The following is a 23,061-nucleotide window of genomic DNA, read 5'->3' as shown; positions in this document are numbered from 1 at the left end:
AGCAGGTGTGTGTGCATTTCCGATGGGGGTCATCAGCCATGGTTCCAGTGCATAACCTACATCCCCCAATAAATGATCCTGTGGGGATATAACCCCAGTGAACATCTGATACTGTTGGGAGGTGTGCCAGATATGTGAGTCATGGTAACCGCCTTGGTTGCCACCACACACATTCAAATTAATTCCCTTAGCATTACACATGATTTGGCAGCTAATGGAGTTGAAGCCCTTTCCATTTATGTAGACTCTTCTCTGCTCTCTGTCTGGGGCCTTGATTTCTATATGTGTATAATCTATGGCACCCAGTACTTAGTGTGCTACTGGGAAGAACTCCTGCATATTTGTGGCCCTGTCCTCAGGAGTACGAGGAAAATATATGTGGTCACTGGTATGTTGCAGCATAGCATTCAGGAATTGATGGACGATCCTGGATGCTGATGCTTGTGATACCTCAGCATGTCCCCTGTTGGTCTTTGAAAAGTTCCTGTAACTAAAAGTCTAAGTGCTACACATTCCTTTGTCTCCAGTGGTATTGGTTCCCCTCAGTTTCCCTGGGTCTAAGTTAAGGATGACAGAAGTTACAGTTCCTGTAGTGTGTCTCTATCCACCCTGTTGTACTCTACAGTGTATACCTTATGTAGATTGTGATAGGTTAAATGGGTCTGAAAACTATTCTCCTTCTTGACCATGGTCTATTAGCCTCAGCATAGTTTTCGGCCTGTTGTACATACACATGAATTAAAGCAACAGCAGCCCCTAACATTCTTTCTGTGTAGACTCCTTTCTGTGCTTGTATTCCAATAGATTTTGGAATTCACAGAGAAAAACCAGCAGTGAGTCTACACAGTTGCTTTATAGCTTGTTAAATAGCTCCTCCAGCTTTGATTTGTTGATTAGTATACAGCTTAGGTGCTTATGCTGTAATTAGCATGCCACTGTGTTTACTGTGTTTGTGTGTCTCTACACACTGAATACAAAACAGTGTGCAATTATGTACACATGTCATTGTGTGCTGCTCACATGGTCTTAGTGGACCATATAGAGTTTATTGGATCTGCCCTTTTATGAAGTTTGTCTTAGTTGCACACTTGTAGCATATTTCTCATCCTGTCAGCAACAGACTCATGGAGAAAGCTTCCAAATCGGATACCTCTGAAAATAGCAGTGCTATTGATTTAGTAAGCACACAAAATAAGACTACATGAATTAGCATTATTTGTTCATAAGAATACAAGACCTTTTTCAAAAAGCATTACTGATTGTATTATGTCACAGCAAAAGTACAAGCCAAAATTAGAGACACTTGTGGGTATGCTGATAAGCGATCCGGCACTTCTGCTTATCTGTTCTCTATTGCAGCTATCCCAAATCATTCACGCATGTGCATACTTTATGACACACGCATATTAGCACAGTAGCAGCAGTGGTAGCTTTGCCCTCTTGACTAAGCCACATCAATTGTGAGTATATTCTCAATATACCCACACCCAAGAGTCAGTTATTGCTTAAAAACACTGTGTGTTTATTTGGACTTCGTTCTTAAAAACATTTTATCACAAAATACTAGTTACAGAAGAATTTAGTTCAACAGTCAGCAGAACTCCATCTATGGAATACATTTCCCTTCACATTCTGAAAACAAAGGCCTGTTTCACCTTATGAGGCTTTTACTTACCTATGCAGATGGAAGAAAGAGATAGCTGATGATCTGGACACTATAAATGAAGACTTCCAACTGTAAATGATGAGGAGTAAGACAATGGTATATAATGGAGTTTGCTTGATGTAGTTGTAAGAAGAGAGTGATTTTCATGGCTAATTATTTTGTCATTATTTTAAATAAATCTTTACATTTCTGACACTGCTGACACTTTATTTCTTACATAAATGAAGGAGAAGCATTTGTGGCAGATAACAAGTTCATCATCATCATCATCATCACCATCATCTGTGCCTAGCATACTGTAGGGAAGGTGATGCTCTAAGCTGACTAATGTTCCTTGTATGGTAGCACCTATGGAAAAATATGTATTGCAGCATGTGCTATGACCACTGAACTGTTGGTATATAGAAATCTTATTTTCTAATTCTTTTTTTTAGAGTAAAGGGACAGAGCAGAATGAAAAAAAAAAGATTGAAGCTGCAATATGGATGGCCTGTATTCTGCATTTCCACTGGCCAGTCTTCAGACTCAAGAAAAACTCCATAAACCGCATAGCAGGACAAGGCCACAAAAACACAGGGAGAAATGCAAAACAGTTTGGCAACATGGAAGCAAGAAAATGATTCTGTAGCATTCTATATAAATTAATTATATTATGCAAGATATATACCAGCCCTGGCAAAACAGCTGTGACACCATCCAAGGATGTTAAACATAGGGAGCAACATGTATAGCTAGACAGAGTAACTTCAGGATAAATTACAGATGATTATTGGGATTTTAGAATATGATTCATGCTAATCTATTAATGCACTGGAGGAGGGTTCAGCTTCCAGATGTCCATATGCAAAAGACTGAAGTCCCTTGCAACAGTACAAAAGCTACAGTAATGAAGAAACTGAGTACAAGAACTGTTCACATATACAGTCACACATTTACTGCACGGAGAATATTACAACACATGATTTGTAACATATATTATAATTACACATCAATTCATTTTTGGTTAAAGGAATATAACCTAGACAAACCCTTCACACAAACTAAAAAACATACTGACATGCATCATATTTCAAGACCCTGTTACAAACTATTTACTGTATCTATCTGAACACAGCATATTGAACCCCTGGCATTCTTTTACCACTATAATTGCTAAGAATTTCATCCAAAAAATTTGCACTGTTGCATGAGCATGCTTGCTGTTTTATATATGCTCTGCCAGACTGTTACTTGCCCCAAAGTTTGGAGCTGTAACATGGAGGCTTTTTAAGAATTGCCCTGGACACAGGGCCCACCCATGAGGGGGTGCATGAGTCATATGTTGTATATATTAAACGTGGAACTATGGAAGCCTCATTTTGAAATTAACTGTTTGTTACACTTGATGACTTAGGGTACTGTCTTCCTAAGCATAATTTTTTTGAAATTTGGCCAAGTCTGTTATGTGAAGGACTTCAAAACATGTTTATATTTTAGATTAAACTCATTAGTTTAATATTCCAATACTGTTATGTTAGACACAAAAACAGACAATCTATGAGGTTCAGAAACACCAGTTATGCAGTGGTGTTAAGGCTTATTAGGCAATATTAGTAGCATGATGCAACCCTAAGCCAATAACTAATTAAGAAATGTACAAGCAAAAAACACATAGACCATGAAAAGAGGAATATAGCAAATTGATATTTATATGAATCAATGAACCCAGTAGCCTGCATGTAGTATACTAGTGAATGTGAGAGTCAACACATGCAAAGTCAGACCCCTTTGAGAACAACAGAGAGCCATAACAGCTTTCCAGCAGAGTTTCTACCAATTTATTCTCATCAATGAAAGGAAATAGGAGTATGTTACAATCAGAAAAGGAGAAGGAACAGGGAGATGAGTATGCAGAAGGGCAAGGATAAGGTAAGAAGGATAGTAGTGGGGAAAGAACAGTATTTTTTTTTTTGTGGGATAGGTGTCCATTCTTTATGAAGGGAAGAGAAGGAAGTAAGAGGATGTTGTCAGCATGAAAGAGGATATATGACTGGTAGTGGGGCAGACAAGTGCAGCACTTGAGAAAGACTGCTCAGACAGAGAGAGATGAGGACAGATTTTGATGGGGCGGCTTGGGCTACAAACTGGGAATGGAAATGAAGCACATGGTATGGGAACATAATGATAGAGGCCAGAGTAGGTTGACACCTGATGTTCACCCTGCCCAGTGCTCCACTCAGCTAGAAGTCAGTCAACTCTGTGGTCAGGACCTAGCACAGTGCAACTTTGCCAGTCAATCTTAACAGGTCTGATGTTCCCTACAAAATGGCTAGAATAGTTTGCAGTGTATCACACAAGATGGGAGGCCATGGATCCTAGGCAGTCTCCCTTGGTATGTGTATGGAAGTAATTCATGTAATATAATATTTGACTGCAGGTGCCATGGATGATGGAGTGGTCCACCTCCTGTGCAGCTTTGTATGGCCAAGGGAAATGGAAGGACTTGATGGACATGGACTGTACTATTGATGCCTGAAGGACAGCATGTGAAACATTTCAAGAGGTTACAGCTACAGCAGCCACATCAGCAGACTGAACATGGGCACCATGTAGTGATTGGCAGTCATTCAGTATTATATATGGCACAGTACATTATTATGATGCATGTTCATAATATGTTATGGAAAAATGGCACTGTCATGGGGTTTGGGAAATACAGTTCATGCATTATGTCAGGAAATCAGACCAGAGCATCCTGTGTTGATGGCAGGACTATGACAATGGACATAGAAGTGTAGGGGTCCAAGGTCATAGTGTGAGGTAGAGTATGGCACACAGCATGCTGTAGGGGCAAGCAGACACAGGTGTATGAGCCCTACCCTGACACTGTACTCACCTCCCACATGTTGCGTGGGTGATACAGCACTGAGTTTGCTTGTGGAGTGCATGCGTCAGGAGGTATATATTCCTGGTAGCTGTCATTTCCTCTGCTAAAAGCTATGTATTAATATACAGTTTTGCTGGAATGAAAACTATATGCTCCTATATTGTCATTACATATACCTACCCTTCAATCTAGGGAATTGTTCCATATACTTCCAAAAGGTCAGTCTATTCGCTTCTACCTGATCAGGAGCTGAAAAACACATAAGAAAATGGAAACCTGCAGGAATCACACATCCTGCATTTGTCTAGGCAGCTAGTACTACGTTAGAGTAAAATCCATTTTTTGAGTACTTACTGTACAACTTGGGCATTCTCTTTAATTTCCTCTTCCATAGATTCATATATTAGTACTAAGCTAACTGCCCTTGTGAGACATTTTAAGCTTAGCTAATTATCCCTTGTGAGACTCAAACCCTGCACCTTGTGTTTGTAAAGCAAACACCTTAACCATTAGGCCACCCTCCCACCCATCCAATCTGTGTTGAAGGTCAAGTTGGCACCTCTTGGATCATAGCTGGGGTGCTTGTGCTTAATGAGTGATACCTGTTGTAGCAGTTCACCTCCCCCATCAAAGCAATGCCAGGCATCCACCTTATGCTTGGATCCTTCATAAGAGGTCCACAGCAGGTGTCCCTGCTAGTCTTTCTATAACAGAAATACAGAAATATTTTAGTCTCCTTCAGGTGCATCTGGGTGCCCTGCCATAGTCAGTGCCTTCAAAAGCTATTGACAATTCATATTTATTTTTCTTTGTTTACTGCGAAAATCCAAATGGGTAATACCCATTTTCAAAGGAGGCCTGGGGAGTTTGCTTACATTGCATTATTCAAAGTTCTAGATAAACACAGAGAAGTTACATTTCTATTTACATTTATGCCCACACAGTAGTTATTTATACATTCTAAGATTTTACAGAGGTGAAAGTTTCTAAAGAGAAAGCTCATGTGCAACTTAATGGATCTTACAGGCAGCAGTTATGTATAGCAATTGTTTTGTCATTCCAGTGAGAGGTTGCAAGTATTATGTTTAAAGACAGTATTTGGAGAGTATTTGACAGTGAACACAAAGTCTTAACCTTGTGATGAGCATGTGCAGGACCAGGATTGGTTAAGATGTTGTTTAAGCAGTAGTTTAAAATTATTGAGTTTGTCAGAGACTTTTATTTGTGTGGGGATACGATTCTAGAGGTTAGCAATGTTTTGGGAGTAGAGTGAGTCTCCTGCAACATTATTTGACTTATTTGTAAGTAATAAGAATTTATTAATAGAGCAGAGGTCCCTCAATACAGTGGAGCATTAATAATTTTTGCAGTACAAGTCATTTTGTATAAAAGAGTTGGAAGTAAGAAGGTGGTGACTAGAGTTTTTCTTGCAGTAACTGTAAGGAATCCATTGATCCTATAAAAGGGAGCCTAGTTTCTGTTGTGTAGATTTAATGGTGTACAGTATATGCTGGCTACATTTGAGATTGTCATCTGTTATAACGCCTAATAGTTTACTATAGGTTCATAGGTTCATAGGTAGATACTAGGCTATCTGCCCTAGGGCATTTACAAGCCTAGCCAGAGTGTGTTTGGCTTTCGCCACCCTTTTAGATTAGGTGACTGTGCCCTAGTATAGTAGGTCACAGAAGAGAGCCCATTTAAGGTTAAGTTTAAAGTGCCCCTGTCTAGCAGTGACACAGAGGAGATCCCAGGGGTAAATCTACAGTCTCCCATCCAATTGTCAAGATTCTTCTTGAAGAGGGTCATTGAGGAGCTCTGCCTAACATGGATTGGGATTTTGTTCCAGAGTGAGGGGAGCCTCTAGGATATGAATCTGTCTCTCCAGCATGTCCTATTTACTTATATGCTGAGGTTTAAGTCACTGGAGCATGTAGCTCTAAGGGATTTGGATTTCCTGAGGTGGAGCATGTCCATTAATTCTGGTTTGGATATGGCTTTATACGTCAGGCACAGATCACCTCTGAGTAAGTGGTAAGCAACTGAGTAGAGCTGGAGTTTCTTTAGTCTAACTGCATAGGGCATCTGCTTGAGTCCCTTAATCCTCTTGGTGAAGTACTTTTGGGGTCTTTCTAGTTGTTGCAGGTGTCAGGTAAGGTACATCCCAAATGGGGCATTGTATTCAATTATGGGCCTGATGAGTGATGAGTAGAGGGGCACATTGACCTCTCTTGAGCTAGATGTGAACCCTTTCATGATAAGGTGGGCTATATAGAAGGTTCTTCTAACCACTTTAGCAATGTGATTGTCAAAGGAAAGATTACCATCTACTTGGGTCCCCAGATCCCTAATTACTTCTTCTGTACTTAATGGATTACCACCTATGTGGCAATTTGTGGGGCACTTTGTTTTTCCCAAAGGGGATGACTATGCACATTTTGGCATTTAGCTTCAGGCCATGGCTCTGGCACCAGTTATCTGTCTCTGTGAGACCATTTTGGAGGATGCTTGTGTCAGTCAGTGAGTCGATTATGGCCCCCAGTTTGCAGTCGTCTATGAACTTGGTCAGCCAAAGTCCTCCTGTGTTAGCCTGTACCTCAGAGAAATATATACCGAACAAGAGAGGTCCCAGGACTGAGCCTTGTGGGATGCCACTTGTACCTGGTTTAGAGTCTGACATGGCACTTGCAATTCTGACCATGTGGGTTCTATCCCTAAGCCAGTTTGCAACCCATCTTGTGACATAGGGGTTGATATTTAGGTTGGTGAGCTTGTTTATGATGTCCAAGTGGGGTATTGTGTCGAAGGCTTTTGCGAGGTCAAGGTAGGCTGTGTGGACTACCTTCCCTTTATCTATGGCCTCGGTGACTGTTTCAAAGAAGTCGACCAGGTTCAAGAGGCAAGATCTGCCCTTAACAAAGCCGAATTGGGTAGGATCCAGTGTTTGGAGGTTCCCAAATGTCTTTGTTTATGAGTTCCATGTTGATATGCTCCATAGCTTTGCAGACCAGACTAGTCAGGCTTATAGGGTGATAGTTACCTAGGTCCGTTGTGGCACCACCTTTATGGAGTGAGACCACTGTTGCTGTATGCCATTCTTTGGGTACATATCCTGTTGTAAGGCTGAGACTGAGCAGTGATTTTAAGTGAGGGTTCAGTTCTTCTTGGAGCTCATGTAAAACGCAACCCAGGACACTGTCTGGTCCCATAGATGCTGTGCTTTTTGCTTTGGAGAGGGCAGCTCTCACCTGTGCATCTGTGATGTCAGGGGGGGCCACACTTTGTTGGGATAGTCATTTGCACGTTTGGGGGGGAAGGGGGGGAGAAGTTTGCACTGAACCTGTCTGCCAAGATGTTGGCAATGTCTGTGAGTTCAGTGTATTTTTTGTCATTTTGCACTAACTCAGAGCATATCTGGGAGTTTCCACCCAAGTTCCTGACATAACTAAAGAAGGCCTTATGATTATCTTTAGCGTCTTGTGCAATTTTTCTTTCAAAGCTAGGCTTGGATGCTTTTATGAGGGATCGTAGTTTCTTGCTAGTACTGATCAGAGTTGCCTTCCCTTTTGGGGATTTTGCTCTATCTTGTAGTAACTTCCTCCTTCTCTTGTATAGCCTATTTATGGCTGGGGTCCACCAGACAGGTCTCCTGCCTTTGGAGGAGTGTGTCTTGTTTTGTTTGGGATAGCACGATCTATGCATTCCTGTAGGTATCCATAGAATGCATTTGTAAGGGATTCTGCAGTTTGGGTCATAATTTCCACTGGCCCGGGGGCTTTTTAGGATTCCATCTCAGTTCTGAGAAGTGTGAAGTTTGCTTTTGAGAAATTTTTGACTGTGGTTTCCTTTGCTGGGGGTGTGGATGGGATATGGACATCCACAGTGATTAATTTATGGTCAGATCTTACTAAAGAAGGGTATACCTCAGGTATAGAACATAGAGTACCCATGTTGGTGATAATCAGGTCCAATATGTTTTCCCCTCTTGTGGGAGTGGTGACCAGTTGTTCCATACCATTTGAGTTTATAAATTCTAGGAACCGTTGGGCGAGGGTGTTGGGGCTTGAGTAGTGCTCCCAGTCTATGTTTGGGTAGTTGAAGTCACCCAATATAATGGTGTTTGGAGAGACCTTCATATTCTCCAGTGTCTTCAGGAAAGCCAAGTGGGGTTCCTGAGTTTGGGAGGGTGGTCTGTAGCAGGCTACAAACTGGAAGGCAGTTTTGCCCACTGTTAGTTGCACATGGATGGTCTCAGATGCTTCTTGCAGTGCCACTAACCTGGAGATATGGGTATCTTTGATGAATATGGATAAGCCCCTCCTCTTGTGGTTCGGTCCAAGTTTTGCGGCCGAAAAGCGTGGTATGAGGTATAACCTGGTAGTGCTGGGGTGCTCTCAGGAGCCTTGAACCAGGTTTCTGTTACTGCACAGATATCAATATTCTCCATACTGAGGAGAGCCTTGAGTGCATGCATCTTGAGGGTTAGACTTCTGGCATTGAGCAGCATTACCCTTAGTTTCTTTTTCTTTGTGTTGTCTAAGGAGGTGGGTTTGTCTTTTGAGCCTTGCCTAAAAAAGGCACTATGGGGGTGGCAAGAGCCTTTGCCAGTATTCGAAAACCCAGGGGTGACAGGTGCAAGCCATCCCTAGCGAAGCAACATGGCTTGTCGAGCATGTCATCCCAGGCTGACAGATACTGAATCCCCTTTGAGTGACACCAATACTTTAGCCAATTGTTGAAATTGATCATTTTGTCTTTATACTGTGATATCATTCTTGGTGAGGGTAAGATGCTACTCAAGGTCAGGGTCATACCAGCCTGGGCTACATCATCAGAGAGCTCCTCTATGTCTCTTTTCATGTAATCCAGGGAGGTACATCTCAGGTCATTCACACCAGCATGGACAATGACGGAGTCATATTTGTACTTGCTTTGGTGTGTCCTGAGTGCTTGGGTTATGTGGTGGATCCTGGCACCTGAGAGGCAGCTTACAGTGACCTTCTCCTTGTTCAGCCTGGTGAAAGGGACGTCAGTGTGTCTGACAATAGAGTCACCTATTACACGTGTATTAGGTGTGTTGTTTAGCCTTAAGGGCTGTGACTGTGTGGCACACTGACTTTGTGGACTATGTGATACGTGGGTATTGTTGTGGGGTAGCGGTTGCTTGGATGTCTGCTTTGGAGATCTCTGTTGCTTGGGCAGATTTTTAATTAGAGCCTTTGAGTATGTTTTTGTGTGTTTGTGTGTTTGGTTTGCTGTTGCGATAGGTCTATGTGAGATTGTATTTGTGGTGTGTGTGATTACCTTCTCCTCCAGACTGACCGTGTCAGTTCTATGTTGAGAGAGTTTAGCCTCCAGTTTAGCTATATAGTTGCATATCTCGCATATATTTGAGCTTGTTTGGAACAGGAGAGGGTGGTCTGTGTACATAAGGCAGTTGTAACATTGCCTCAAGATTCCATATTCGCCAGTTGGACTGGAGAATAAACCCGATACTGACTTTTGGATATGCCAGAATAGTATGAGGAACTACTTATGACTTTATCAAAAAGGACCAATAGGGAGTATAAGAGGGTGTAGTGCTTAGTTTATTAGTGCTTACTTATAAGATACTTATACGAGCTACTGCTGGGCTTTAGAAAGAAAATGCTTACGGTGAGATTTGGAACAGTTCTAAGGGAAAAAGTGAAGAGCAGACTTTGTGGAGCCAAGAATAGTTTAAACCTGATTTAGTGGAGCTGCCCAATGCACAAAATCGCGCAAAACCGTGCTAAAGCGGGTTTTAAGAGAGAGAGATCAAGGAGTTTGGAATTGACCCAAAATGGACAATAAAACTACAGTTTCTAGGCAGTAACCACTCCCACAGGGGCAGGCAGGCTGTTCAGTGTCTGCCACTGCCACTGATGAACACAGAGACTTCCTTTTAGCCCAAGCAAGCAATGGCCTCCAAGAAACTTACAAACAGTTCAGAACAGCAAATCTGTAACTGAACTTTTTTTAAAATACAGAAAGTGGGAAAAAAGCAAGATTTTTTGGGGGAGGTTTTTTGTTTTTGTTTAAGGATAAAGATAAACAAGTAGCAACTAGTTAGAACAGTGCAAAAATGACCCCACACTTGAGTGCTAGGCCATAGACAGATAAAATGCAAGTTTTAAGAAAAAAACGATTTTAAAATAAGTGCAACACAGGAAATGAGTGATATGAGTTATAGTTTCAGTGATTGTATTATTTGCTGACTTTATGGTAAAAGAGCTTTGGATTTTGGCAACTTTTTGAGGTAAAAAATAATTAACTTAGTTTTCTTGGGGTTGAGTAAGAGATTTGATTCTTTGAGCTAGATTTCCACAGAGGAGAACATTTTGGGTAATGCCTTGGAGCTTATTTATTGCTGAGGCTGCACATATTAATGATGAGTCATCTGCATACTGAACTAAGCTAGCATGGTGAGTGGAGGTGTGAAGGTCATTAATAAATATAATATATAGCAGACAACCCAGGATAGAGCCCTGAGGGACACCTGTAGTAACTGGTAGAAAAGATGAGTAGGTTTTTTTGCTATTTAACGGCTTGCTGCCTTCCAGATAGGTAACTAAGAAACTACAACAAGGAGTTTTGTGAAAGTCCTATTGAGGACAGTCGAATGAGCAGTTGCTGGTGCCAGACAGACAAGTTTAAGAACATGGTGGGTACAAACAGACCGTCATTTCTATGTTGGTTTATTATATTGGAAAAATGTACTAGTGCAGTAGTGGTGTGTGTGTGCCTTCTGTGAAGGCTGGGTGCTGGGCTGGCAACTCAACACTGTAAAAATCCACTGCCAATTAATAGCGGAACGGTGACCTGCTGTGGTGACCCCTAACTGAGAAAAGCCGAAAGTACTAGTGCAGTACTGGTGCTGTGCTGGGGCCTAAAGCCATGTTGTGTTTCTGAGACCAGGTTATTTGAGGTTTGGTATTGCATCAGCTGCATATGGATGCACTTCTCTAGTATCTTAGAGAGGGGGTGAGAATCACTATTGGTCTGTAGTTATTAAACTCTGTAGATGTGCCATCTTTGTGCAGTGGTATGATGTAGACTTTTTTCCGCAGTAATGGGACATATCTTTCGGCTATGGACTTATTAATTAGTATGGACACAGTGAAGGCTATGACTTCTGTGGCCATTTTTAGCTAGTCTGATGGTAGTTGGTCTACAGCTATGGAAGTAGTTTTTAAGATAAAGAGCAACTTCATTATGAACTAGGTTGGTACTGGATATGTATCATGCAATATCTTACATTCTAGAAGAAAGCAGTAGCACATTTGCATTAATGAATGTTGCAAGCATCACATGACATGCACTGATAGGCACCCAAGCATTGTGATGGCTTGAAATGCCGCCATATAGTGGTGCATAAATGCAAGGAGTGACAAGGTCATATTTAAGGTATGAATGTCATGATGATATTATTTGTAGCCTGTAAAAGCCATATTTGTTGTTATTATTGCTATTTAACACTTCTAGCTGTCAAGATGAACACTAAATAAACACACTCCCCAGGGGGTCAGCAATCAGCACACTAATGCACAATGCACTTTGGAGCCACTAAAGTGAGTGGACAGTCAAGTACAGTCCTCATAGCACATTGTTAACAGGCTCAAAGCTATGTGATAATAGAGATGTAGCCATTACATTGCTCATCCCACTATATAATTGTGCATCTGGGAAAACAAAACAGTTGAAGATTGGAAACTAAAACTTTAGAGGACATATAAATCTACAACTACTGTGGCAAGTGTCCAGCATACACTGACAGGACATGGGGGGATATGTGAGTAAAATCTCTGCTATTGTTTTATTTGGGGGGTAGTGAACATCTAATAGCTGAGTGGGGGCAGGGGCCACAGTAGTTTTTTTAGCCTGCTTTGATGTGTGCTTTTTTAATGAAGGTATGTTTGATGGAGTTAGAGGATAAAGGCCATATATAAAAAGGGAGAGTGCTCCCAAAATTGTCTGTCTCTGTTATTTGTTGGTCTAGGAAATCTTTTTTCAAATGTGTATCTCTGTTGCTGGACAGAATGGGGTGTGCTGTCTAAAATGTTTATCTCTGCTGTTAAGGTGATTGCTTTTCAGTATGTGTCTCTGTTATTGGTTTAGGGGTGTATGTTGTCTAACATGTACCTCTCTGTTGCTTTGTGTAGGGGGATTCCAATAGACAATAACATGGATTCAAGATTACTATTATGAAACATACTATGCTGGATAGGGGGTATTGTCTTACTTACATGTATGTGTATGCCTTCATCTGGGGTGCCATTCTATGGCTTTCTAGTGACATTCACAGGGATGGTTTACAGTGGGGCTCAACTTCATGTTGTGCAAAACCCTTCACAGGCCAAAGGGCATGTACTAGTGGCAGTGGCAGTGCTATTACTCTACTTTTTAATTTTTTTAAATGGTCTTTGGGAGGGTGGTGGACATTATCAGGTAAAGAGGTACATTCATAATACATGCTGTAGACCATTGCCAAGTGAAATATGCAGGACAGTACCCATCAATAGGTGTGGTGCAGGCTGTTCAAGTGATTCTAGAATGACATTTCTATGCAAACCACAGGAACAGATGCAGTGGCATCCAATCACAGTGTCACAGTAGGTTTCATACGTACACACAGCATAGTGTGGTGTACTAAGGCACGCCAATGACCAGTAGAGACAACTGTCCTTGGAATGTGAATGGTTGTGGTGGCCTGTGCCTCTAGGTGGGTCAGGAGCTACACAGTCTTTGCTTCATGTGGGTTGTTGGATGGGGTGCTATAATGTGTTGCAGCAGATATCATTGGCCAGCAGCTCAGTGTATGCATATAATCACATTTACAGACCAAGATGACTTCAAAAGAACCAGAATGAACAGATAAGCTCTACCAGGCAGATATGGAAAACTCACTGCAGGCCCTCTGTGGACATGGCTAGTGGAAGGCAGAGATGGAAATCTCACTGCAGGCACTCTGAGAACATGAATAGGAGATCCTCCTCACCTAGAAGATAAATATGTACAGTTGGACCTTGTTTTGGATGTAAATTCTGTTGGCAGTCATAGCAGATTACAAAATTGATAATGCACAGGGAAACCCTTTCAGTTGTACATATTTAGAGAAATGTTCCTTTTTTCAGAGCTTCTTACCTCTACACATGATGTTCCTATTTTGGAGTTATGTTCCTACTTTCAAGCTTGATTTACCCTTTCACACAATTTTCTGCCCCCGCCTTACATGTCACACTTCATTTTTGAATCCGTCTTGTACAAAGAAAACCACACTAAATGGCCAAGATACTAGTTGCAATGATAACTTATAAAGAATGAGAAAAGACATCTTACATCTGTCTTTTTCAGATGTAAAAAATATATGACCTTGTGTTGTAGAATTTTGCAGCACAGACCATTAAAGGCTACAAATTTTATACAGTCTTTTTGATAACCTGCTTATATTTTACCATCAGTTGTGTCACTCTGTTTTTAAACATATGCATCTGATTTGTATCCTGCATTATTACAAGAAGTAGGTGGACTTGGTCTATTTGGTATTCAGATTTTATACTAATTAGATGTCCAGATTTTTAGGCTGGATATGTCTACTTTTCTAGGCTCTTTCTATCTATTGTCAATGTCTGCAGGTTGAAAACTATGCTGCAGTGTCACTTAACATGAGCCATCATGCTGACACCAACCTACCAAGGCAACCAAACTCACATGGGAGAGGATGGCCATGTGTTAAGATTTGTATGTGCAGACACCTCTCACTGACATGGAGGAGTTCCTGACATCCCTTTCTGTGGTGACACACCACTCCCTCATACAGCTGGAAGACTTGAGCTTATATGTATATATATATATATATATATATATATATATATATATATATATATATATATATATATATATATATATATATATATAGATAGATACACAAGTAATCCAACTTGCCATAGGCAGAACATCTCACATTAGAAATATGGTTATATTATTCCCAAGGCCATTACCAAGCATACAATATGTACATTATGGCATACATGTAATTGCAGAGGGAGGCAGAAAAAGCAAAAAGAAACTAAAAAAAAAAAATGGTCTGCATTGCAGAGGTTAATTTTTTCCCCTTCATTAATGCAGCATCAGGTTGATTTAGTATTATGAATGTTGCAATCAGTCACTATCACCAGGTTCCCAGGTAATCAGATCATTGTTTTCAATAACTCAACAAAAAGAGGATGGGGGAAGAAGGCCTTTATTTTAAATAGCAGTAACAAAATACTGTGAATGGCCAATTAATTGTAATAGGCCTGAGTGCCTCTGATTCCATTGTATTAACTGTCATACCTTAAAGGTATCCAGAGTTACCATAATTAGCATATCAATTCATTGTATTCTGTTACTGCACTAGATAACTAAGCCCTTCTTTTCACACCTCATTTCTTGAAATGTTTTATTAAATATCCTGATAACTTGGAGAAAGATGAATAGTTGGTTGCTTGGTGAATGGTGGGTACTTACTTAGTTACTTGTATTCAAATGGTGGGCTCATCACCTGGGAGTTACATTCCAAGGGTCAGCAAACTCAGCATACAACATATGGGGGGAGGTTCCGTTACTGGACTGACTATCCACAGACAGGTGCATATGAACTACTTCCAGTATGTTAAGTCAGTTATGTATGCACATAGCAGATTACATGTTTGTACGTTGCTGACATTTGCCACAATATATGTCTTCCCATTCCTTTTCCACAAATATCCCTAACATACCTGTGCATGGGGCAGTCCCCATAACCTCCTCTCAGTGAAGGTTAGCTGACCCTTTGCTGCTCATTTCTTGTCCTCTGTCCCTTGGGTGACCCTGCAGCCACACTCAGGTTACTAGTTCAGTTTGGGCATAAGTGCTACAGTACACAGATCATAATATAAGAAAGTGAGTGAAACTTTCTTATATGAAATATTGTATTCTTCTTTAACTGGAAACAGTTCACAAAAAACTGAAAATTGTGCTCTGCCTCTGTTGATTCAGAGTTGACCTAAGGATGCTATACTGATTATAGGCCATTCTCCCGCCATATGTTCACTTATAAGCCTCTTTAGCACCCACCAACATCTACAGAGTGTCTTGAATTTCCAGATAGAGTTTCTGTTATTAGTAATCCATATCTGAAAGTACATGGAAGAAGGATGAAATAGTGTGGCTTCACTTCCTAGATGATAACATGACATGGAATCCTTGTAATACTAACCAGTTCAGTATATTTTCTTCTATGTGCTGAACACCCTGTGGATTTGGAATGCTGCATATACAGTACCTGCCCTTTGGTTGAGGGTAGCCCTGATCTCTCTGCAGAGGGCTCTGTTATAAGAAGAAAACATCATACCATCCGTCTGATGAAGAGCTGACTTCTGCTGCTTAGTCCTCTCCTAGACAGCCATCTAACACTTAGTCCAGTAAATGAAACACAGGATTTTGCCTTCAAAGATGGGAATTTCACCTCTGCACCAACATGCTTGGTTACTTTCTTAATGATTACCTCCAGTCAGCTGGCATTTCATGTGACCTATACAGCACCCAGCATGATAAACTACTTACTTTTGGAAGTGTTGCCTGTTCAGGGTAGGAATCTTTGACATATCTTATCTTTTTTGTACTCAATGATTTATTTATTTATTTATTTATTTATTTATTTACTTTTTTTTTATGAGTCAGACAGCCCCGATGAGTTTGATTGTCCCCTTTCATCAGGATCCTAGCGAAAAAAAGGTCCAGACAAAGACAAACATATACATAAGCAGAAAAAAATGATATATAAAGTTTTGTGGTTAAAGTTAGGAATGTGAGAGGAGAGATGAAGGAGTGCAGTGGAGTATGGTAGATGGTTGTTAAAAATAGTTTACAACAAATTAAGTGCCTGTTCAACATTCCTTTCTATAGTCCAATAAGTTACTAAGTAATTAAAAATATAAAGCTTCTTAGTGTAATTTTTATACAGTATTTTCCAGGGTAAGAAGAGTAATATAAAAAAAAATGATGCAAGATCTGCTAAGAATGCAAGGCACACACATTAGTGCACTGTTTTGTATTTAGTAAGCAGCTCTACATAGTGTAGAGACACACAATCAAGGTAAACACTGGGGCATGCTAATTACAACATAAGCAACTCAATTATATGCAAATCAACTAATCCAAGTTGGAGGAGCTATTCAACAAGCTATAAAGCAGCCATGTAGACTCAGTACTGGTTTCCCCTGCAAAATCCAAAACCTATTGGAATACAGCCACAGAAAGGAGTCTATACAGAAAGAATGTTAGGGGCTACTGTTGCCTTATTTCATGTGTATATGCAACAGGCTGAAGTCTATGCTGCTGCTACTACTGCTAATAGACCATGGCCAAGAAGAAGTTTTCAGACCCTGTTTAACTTAACACAATCTGCACAAAGTGGAAACTGTACAACACTACAGGGTGGATAGCGACACACTACAGGAACTCTGCAACCTCTTTCATCCTCAACTCAAACACAGGGCAAAGCGAGGAGCACCAATACCAGTGGAGACAAAGATATGTGTAGCACTTAGAATTTTACCTACAGGAACCTTTCAGAGACCAAAAGGTGACATGCTGGGGGTGTTACAGGCACCAACATGCAGGATCCTCCATCATCTACTGAATACTATTCTCCAACATGCCAGTGGACACATATATTTTCTCCATCCTCCTGAGGACAAGGGCACAAATAGGTGTGTACTTGGCTAATGGCCCTGCAGCCTTTACAAACCTAGCCCATAGGATTATCCTGGCATCATACCACCCAACATTAGTTTCCAGTGCCTCTGTCAAGTAAAGCCACTGGAGTGATCCCTGGGATGACTTTTCTATTTCCCATCCACTCATCAAGATTTCTCTTGAAGAGGGCCAGTGAGGTGCTCTGTTTGACATATATGAGAAGTCTATTCCATAGCATGGGCAGTCACTGGGTTATGAACCTGTCCCTGTATGTTTTTGCTTATGTTTACTAGTTATTGCTTATTTTAGATATTTATAGCACTTTTTATTGGCTGCTGCATACTTTTTGCTGTATTTTACAGCTATAAACTAATCTGCACAATTGTACTAAAATTGTCTGACTTACAGGGCCTGATAAATAATGTTTTTACTGTCACACTGTTTGTAAATATTTTCTAGCTAGTTTCACTGTGTGTGAGGTATTAACTAGAAATTTTCTCTATTTGTTAAACATCTGTTTGTTTCTTCTGATTTCCTGCCAAGTATTGTATCATATAACTGATTTGTTTGCAGTTAAACGCATTCTCTTGAGTTTCCTTGCTTCTTTATTTGTTTAAAATTTTCATTTAATGGCTCACTGCTGTTTTTCTGCTGTGATAAACATCTCTATAGTGTTTTCTGCTTGTAGCTGTAATAGTTTCCCGCCCTCACTCCCTATTGGTGTCTTGTTCTTATATTTGGTGGCTTTGCAGTTGCCCACCCCTACTGTAAATTTGATCTGAGACACACCTCCCAGTCTAATGTCATTAGCTCATTCTATCTAATTCAGAGAGAACTTTTGAAAAGGCCAAACCACTTAGTTTATTAGCCTTGAATTATCTTCTGTTCCTCCTTTCTTCCTTTCCACTTTACTAAAAAATGTTCTAAGCTTGTTTCCTGCCTTTCCTGTAACTAGTCTAGTCCAGATACAGATTTGCTGTATCCAGGACTGTTTGTAAGCTTCTGAGCCACTCCCCAAGCCTTTCTGTGTTGGTTGGAAGCCTCTGAGCTTATCAGTGGGAGTGAAAAGCACTAGGTAGCCTATCTACCACAAGATGAGTGGTTTCTGGTTGGGAAACTGTAGTTTATTGGCCATTTGGGCAGTTTTTTCTTCTTTTTCAACTTTCTGGTTTAAAAGATCATGTTTGAAATTCTTTCCTGCCTTTCCTTTAACTAGTCTAGTCCAGATACAGATTTGCTGTAAACAGTACTTTTTGTAAGCTTCTGAGCAGTGCAAAAAGTCTGCTCTTCAATTTTTCCCTTAGATCTGCTAGTTCTCTCCTTTCCTGCACTTTTACTAGCTTATTAGTCAAGCACTTTACCAGAATTGTTGCAGCAATTGTTGTAGCACAAAAAAGTGCTACCATCACTAAACGTTCTACAAGGAAACAGCTCCCATACTTATTATTAATGCCCACCCTCCAGGCATGTCTAAAGGTCAGTTCCCTGTGTTTTATCCTATTAATCTGGTGAACTTGGGCATCCTGAGGCAATGTAGCAACTGCTTCATGTACTCATGTACACTGACAACCCTCTCCTCTTACCTCCTAACACACTTGTGAGAGATGCACTTATATATTCAAATTGGAAGCCATGCACTCTCCAGCCAAGACAGCAATAGCTGACCAAGAGGAGAAGATCAACACTTGCACCACACCACATGGAACACATAGCCCTCCAGAACACACACCAGCACTGCCTTCACATAAAATCACAAACCACACATCCACCTTTGCGGAGGGTCTCAATAAAAATTTACCCAAACAGCAGAGGCCTCCAAGGCAGAAACGCACTTCACCACCAGAACACAACACTAATCATGACACACATAACTCTCCTAAACAGTGTGCCACTCAACCAAAGCCCCTAAGGCAAAACAGCATGCCCAACACACTAGTCATAGGTGACTCAACAGTAAGGCACATTGATGTCCCACTCACTATGCTGAATAAGGAGAAAGTAACAGTCAACTGCCTGTCAGGTGCCAGGATCAGCCACATAACACATGCACTCAGGTCCCTCAACAACAGGTAAAAATATGACTCTAGCATTGTACATGTGGGTGTGAATGAGCTGAGACATACCTCCCTGGACTACATGAAAAGAGACATGGAGGAGCTCTTGGATTATGTAGCCCAGGTGGGTATGACTCTAGCACTGAACAGCATCCTAACATCACCCAGAATGATACCACAGTACAAGCAGAAAATTATTGATTTCAACAACTGGCTAAGTTTCTGGTGTCATTCCAAGGAGATCCAGTATCTGTCTGATTGGGATGACATAACTGACAGACCTCAATGCTTTGCCAGAGATGGCCTGCATCAGTCACCCCTGGGCTTCTGGATACTGGCCAAGGCTCTTGCCACCCATATAGTGCCTTTTTTAGGCAGTATTCCAAAGACCAAATTACCACAATAGCAGCTACAAAAAATGGATTCTGAAGGTCATGCTTGCTCAATGCTAGAAGACTAAATCCCAAGATGCACTCACTCAAAGCACTCCTTAAAATGATGAACATTAACATTTGCGCTGTAACAGAGACATGGCTCAAAGCAGCAGAAAGCACCCCTGCACTATGAGGCTATAACTCATTCCACCTTTCAGCCCCAGAACTTGGACTGAAGGTCCAAAGAAAGTGGTGTTTCCATATTCATAAAGGATGCACACACCTCCAGATTGGTAGCCCAACATAATGCATCAGAGATACTTCAGGTGTAGCTAACACTGTGTAAGACAGAGATTCAGATTGTAGCCTGTAACAGGTCCCCAACCATGTCCCAAGACTCACACTCTATGTTCCTAAGCACCCTGGAGAATATTAGGGTCCAACCTAACACTCTCATAATGGGTGACTTCAACTAACCCTCCTTTAACTGGGAAAACTACTCATGTACCAATACACTTGCCCAACTTTCCTGGAATTCATTAATTCCAATGCCCTGGAACAGCTCATTCTTACCCCCACTAAATGTAGCAACATCCCTGACCTGGTCATTACTAACATGGACAACCATTGCTCTATACCAATAGTAAAGTCCTTCCTGATTAGATCCGACCACAAACTAGTCACCTTGGTAATCCACCCCCCCTTCCCCCGCAAAGGTAACCCTCATGAAAAACTTCGGCAAAGCTAACTTTGGGCTCATAAAAACAGAGGTGGCCAACTTCACAGCACCCATACAAGTGGAGAATAGTTGCATGACTGCTGAATCATACACCAATGCACTGCATGAACACATAGTCAAATGCATGGATCTCGCCATACCCAATAGAACAAAGATGCTCTCCTCTAAAAAAAGGAAGCCAATCTAGTAGTCCCCTGCCATAAACAAACTCTACAACAGAAGGAAGAAACTGATGCGGAATAAGGTGAAGTCCTAAGACTGGAAAAACTCCCTTATCAGCCTCAACAAAAAGTTGAGACCCATCATCAAATCCTCTAAAGCTAGCTATGAAAACAGAACTGCAGCAGATAATAAAGACAACTACAAGGCCTTGTATAGTTATGTAAAGAATCTCCATGGAAATTCCCAGATTTGCTCTGAGATACTGCACAATGGTACCTCCTATATGAGCCAACAGATATTACCAATATACTGGACAACAGATTCAGTGTCAAGTTTACCACTCTCACCTCCCCCCTGCAAAGGACCAATCATAATACCAGTAGATTGTTAGGCAGCCAGTATTACTGCTGGACAGGTTAAAACAGCACTGTCCAAGACCAAGAATACAGCTTCTATGGGATCTGACAATATTCCTGACTGTGTTCTACATGAACTACAGATTGAACTGGCACCACACCTGTGTGTCTTGTTCAATCACAGTCTCACCTCAGGCTTTGTCCCTACCAAATGGCAGACTGCTACAGTTATCTCTCTCCACAAAGGAGTAGTGACTACAGACCCTAGGAACTATCACCCCATTAGCCTGATGAGTCTAATCTGCAAAACTATGGAATGCATCATCATGGATGTAATAAACAAGAGTATAGGGAATCTTCAAACTCTGGATCCCACACAGTTTGGTTTTGTGAAGGGTAGATCTTGCCTCCTTAACCTGGTCAACTTCTTTGAATCAGTCACCAGAGCTGTGGATGAAGGCAAGTTGATTCATTCAGCCTACCTTGATTGGGCCAAGGCCTTTGCTACAATTCCCCACCCAGGAATCACAGAAAAACTCACTAAGCTAGACATCAACCCCTATATCTCTAGGTTAGTTGTAAACTGCCACACAGATAGAGTTCACAGTGTGAAAGTAGCTGACTCCAAGTCAGACTGCCAACCAGTCACAAGTGGAACCTTATAGAGTTTGGTCTTGGTTCCTCTCCTGTTTGGTTTCTACTTCTCTGAAGTCCAGACCAACATGAAGGGATTCTGGATGACAAAGTTTGAAGATGATTGCAAGTTGGGAGCTATTATTAACTCCCCAAGTGATGTTGATATCCTGCAGAAAGGTCTCACTGAGACAAACGACTTCTGTCAGAACCATGGCCTTAAGCTCAATGCTAAAAAAAAATGTGTCATCATCTCCTTTGGGAAAAACTTGGTTCCCATGAATTACACATAAGTGGTAGTCCACTGAACACACAAGATGTTATAAGAGATCTGTCAACTCAGGTTGACAGCAACCTTTCTTTTGACCACCACATTGCCACTGTGGTCAGAAAGTCCTTCTATATGGCACAGCTCATTACTAAGGGTTTTGCATTCAGGAAGAAAGAGGTCATTGTCTCCCTCTACTCTTCCCTCATTAGGCCAGTCATTGAGTACAATGTCCCATTTGGCATGTACCTCACTAGACCTCTGCAACAACTGGAGAGGCTACAAAGGTACCTCACAAAGATTATCCTAGGCCTTAAACACTTGTCCTATATGGACAGACTCAAAAAAACTCCAACTATTCTCTGTCTCATATTGCCTACTTAGAGGCGATCTCTGCTTGACTTACAAAGCCATGCCTGACCCAGCTCTGTTAGAAATGCTACATCTAAAGAAATCCCAATCCCACCACATCACACACTCCAGAGACCTCAACCTCATTACCATAATCAACAGAACATGCTGGAGGGACAGGTTCATAACCCAGAGACTGCCCATGCTATGGAATAGACTTCCCATACATGTCAAACAGAGCATCTCACTGGCCCTCTTCAAGAGAAATCTTGATGAGTGGATGGGAAATAGAAAATTCACCCCTGAGATCACTCCAGTGGCTCCACTCAACAGAGGCACTGGGAACTAATGTCTGGTGGCATGATGCCAGGGTAATTCTATGGGCTAGGCATGTAAAGGCTCCGGGTCCATTAGCCTAGTACACACCTATGAAGCTATGAGCAAAGCTTAAGTATTACTGAAACTAAAAGATAGAAAACAAGGATGTAGCATAGTTATCGTCACTTGCACAGAGCTTTGTGTGTGATGGGGAGTGAAGGAAGTCTAGGCTGACACAAAAGGTAAGTGAGTGCATGTAAATAAGAAAGAGGAAACAGGCAGACATTTGGATAAAGAAACAAATGGCCACTATGACAGAATGAGCTTTAAGCCTCATTGCTGAACTGTTATGTGTGTGGCTGTATGGGCCCTCCAAGTGAAGTTGGTGTGTAAGTGTCTGCAAAACGCCAAGCTCTGTGCTAGCTGTTTGGTATGTCAGTCAGGTATGAGCTGTGCATAGTACAGGTGGTAGTTCATTGTTGTTGTACTCAACAATGACAAGTAGCTCTGCCAGGAGTTTCACTGGCATGTCCATG

The sequence above is a fragment of the Protopterus annectens genome, chromosome 2.part2, assembly GCF_019279795.1.
Source record: "Protopterus annectens isolate FY-2018-M chromosome 2.part2, PAN1.0, whole genome shotgun sequence".
NCBI classification, from domain to species: Eukaryota; Metazoa; Chordata; order Ceratodontiformes; family Protopteridae; genus Protopterus; species Protopterus annectens.
The sequence above is the reverse complement of the archived record's forward strand: the minus strand, read 5'-3'. Positions refer to the sequence as shown.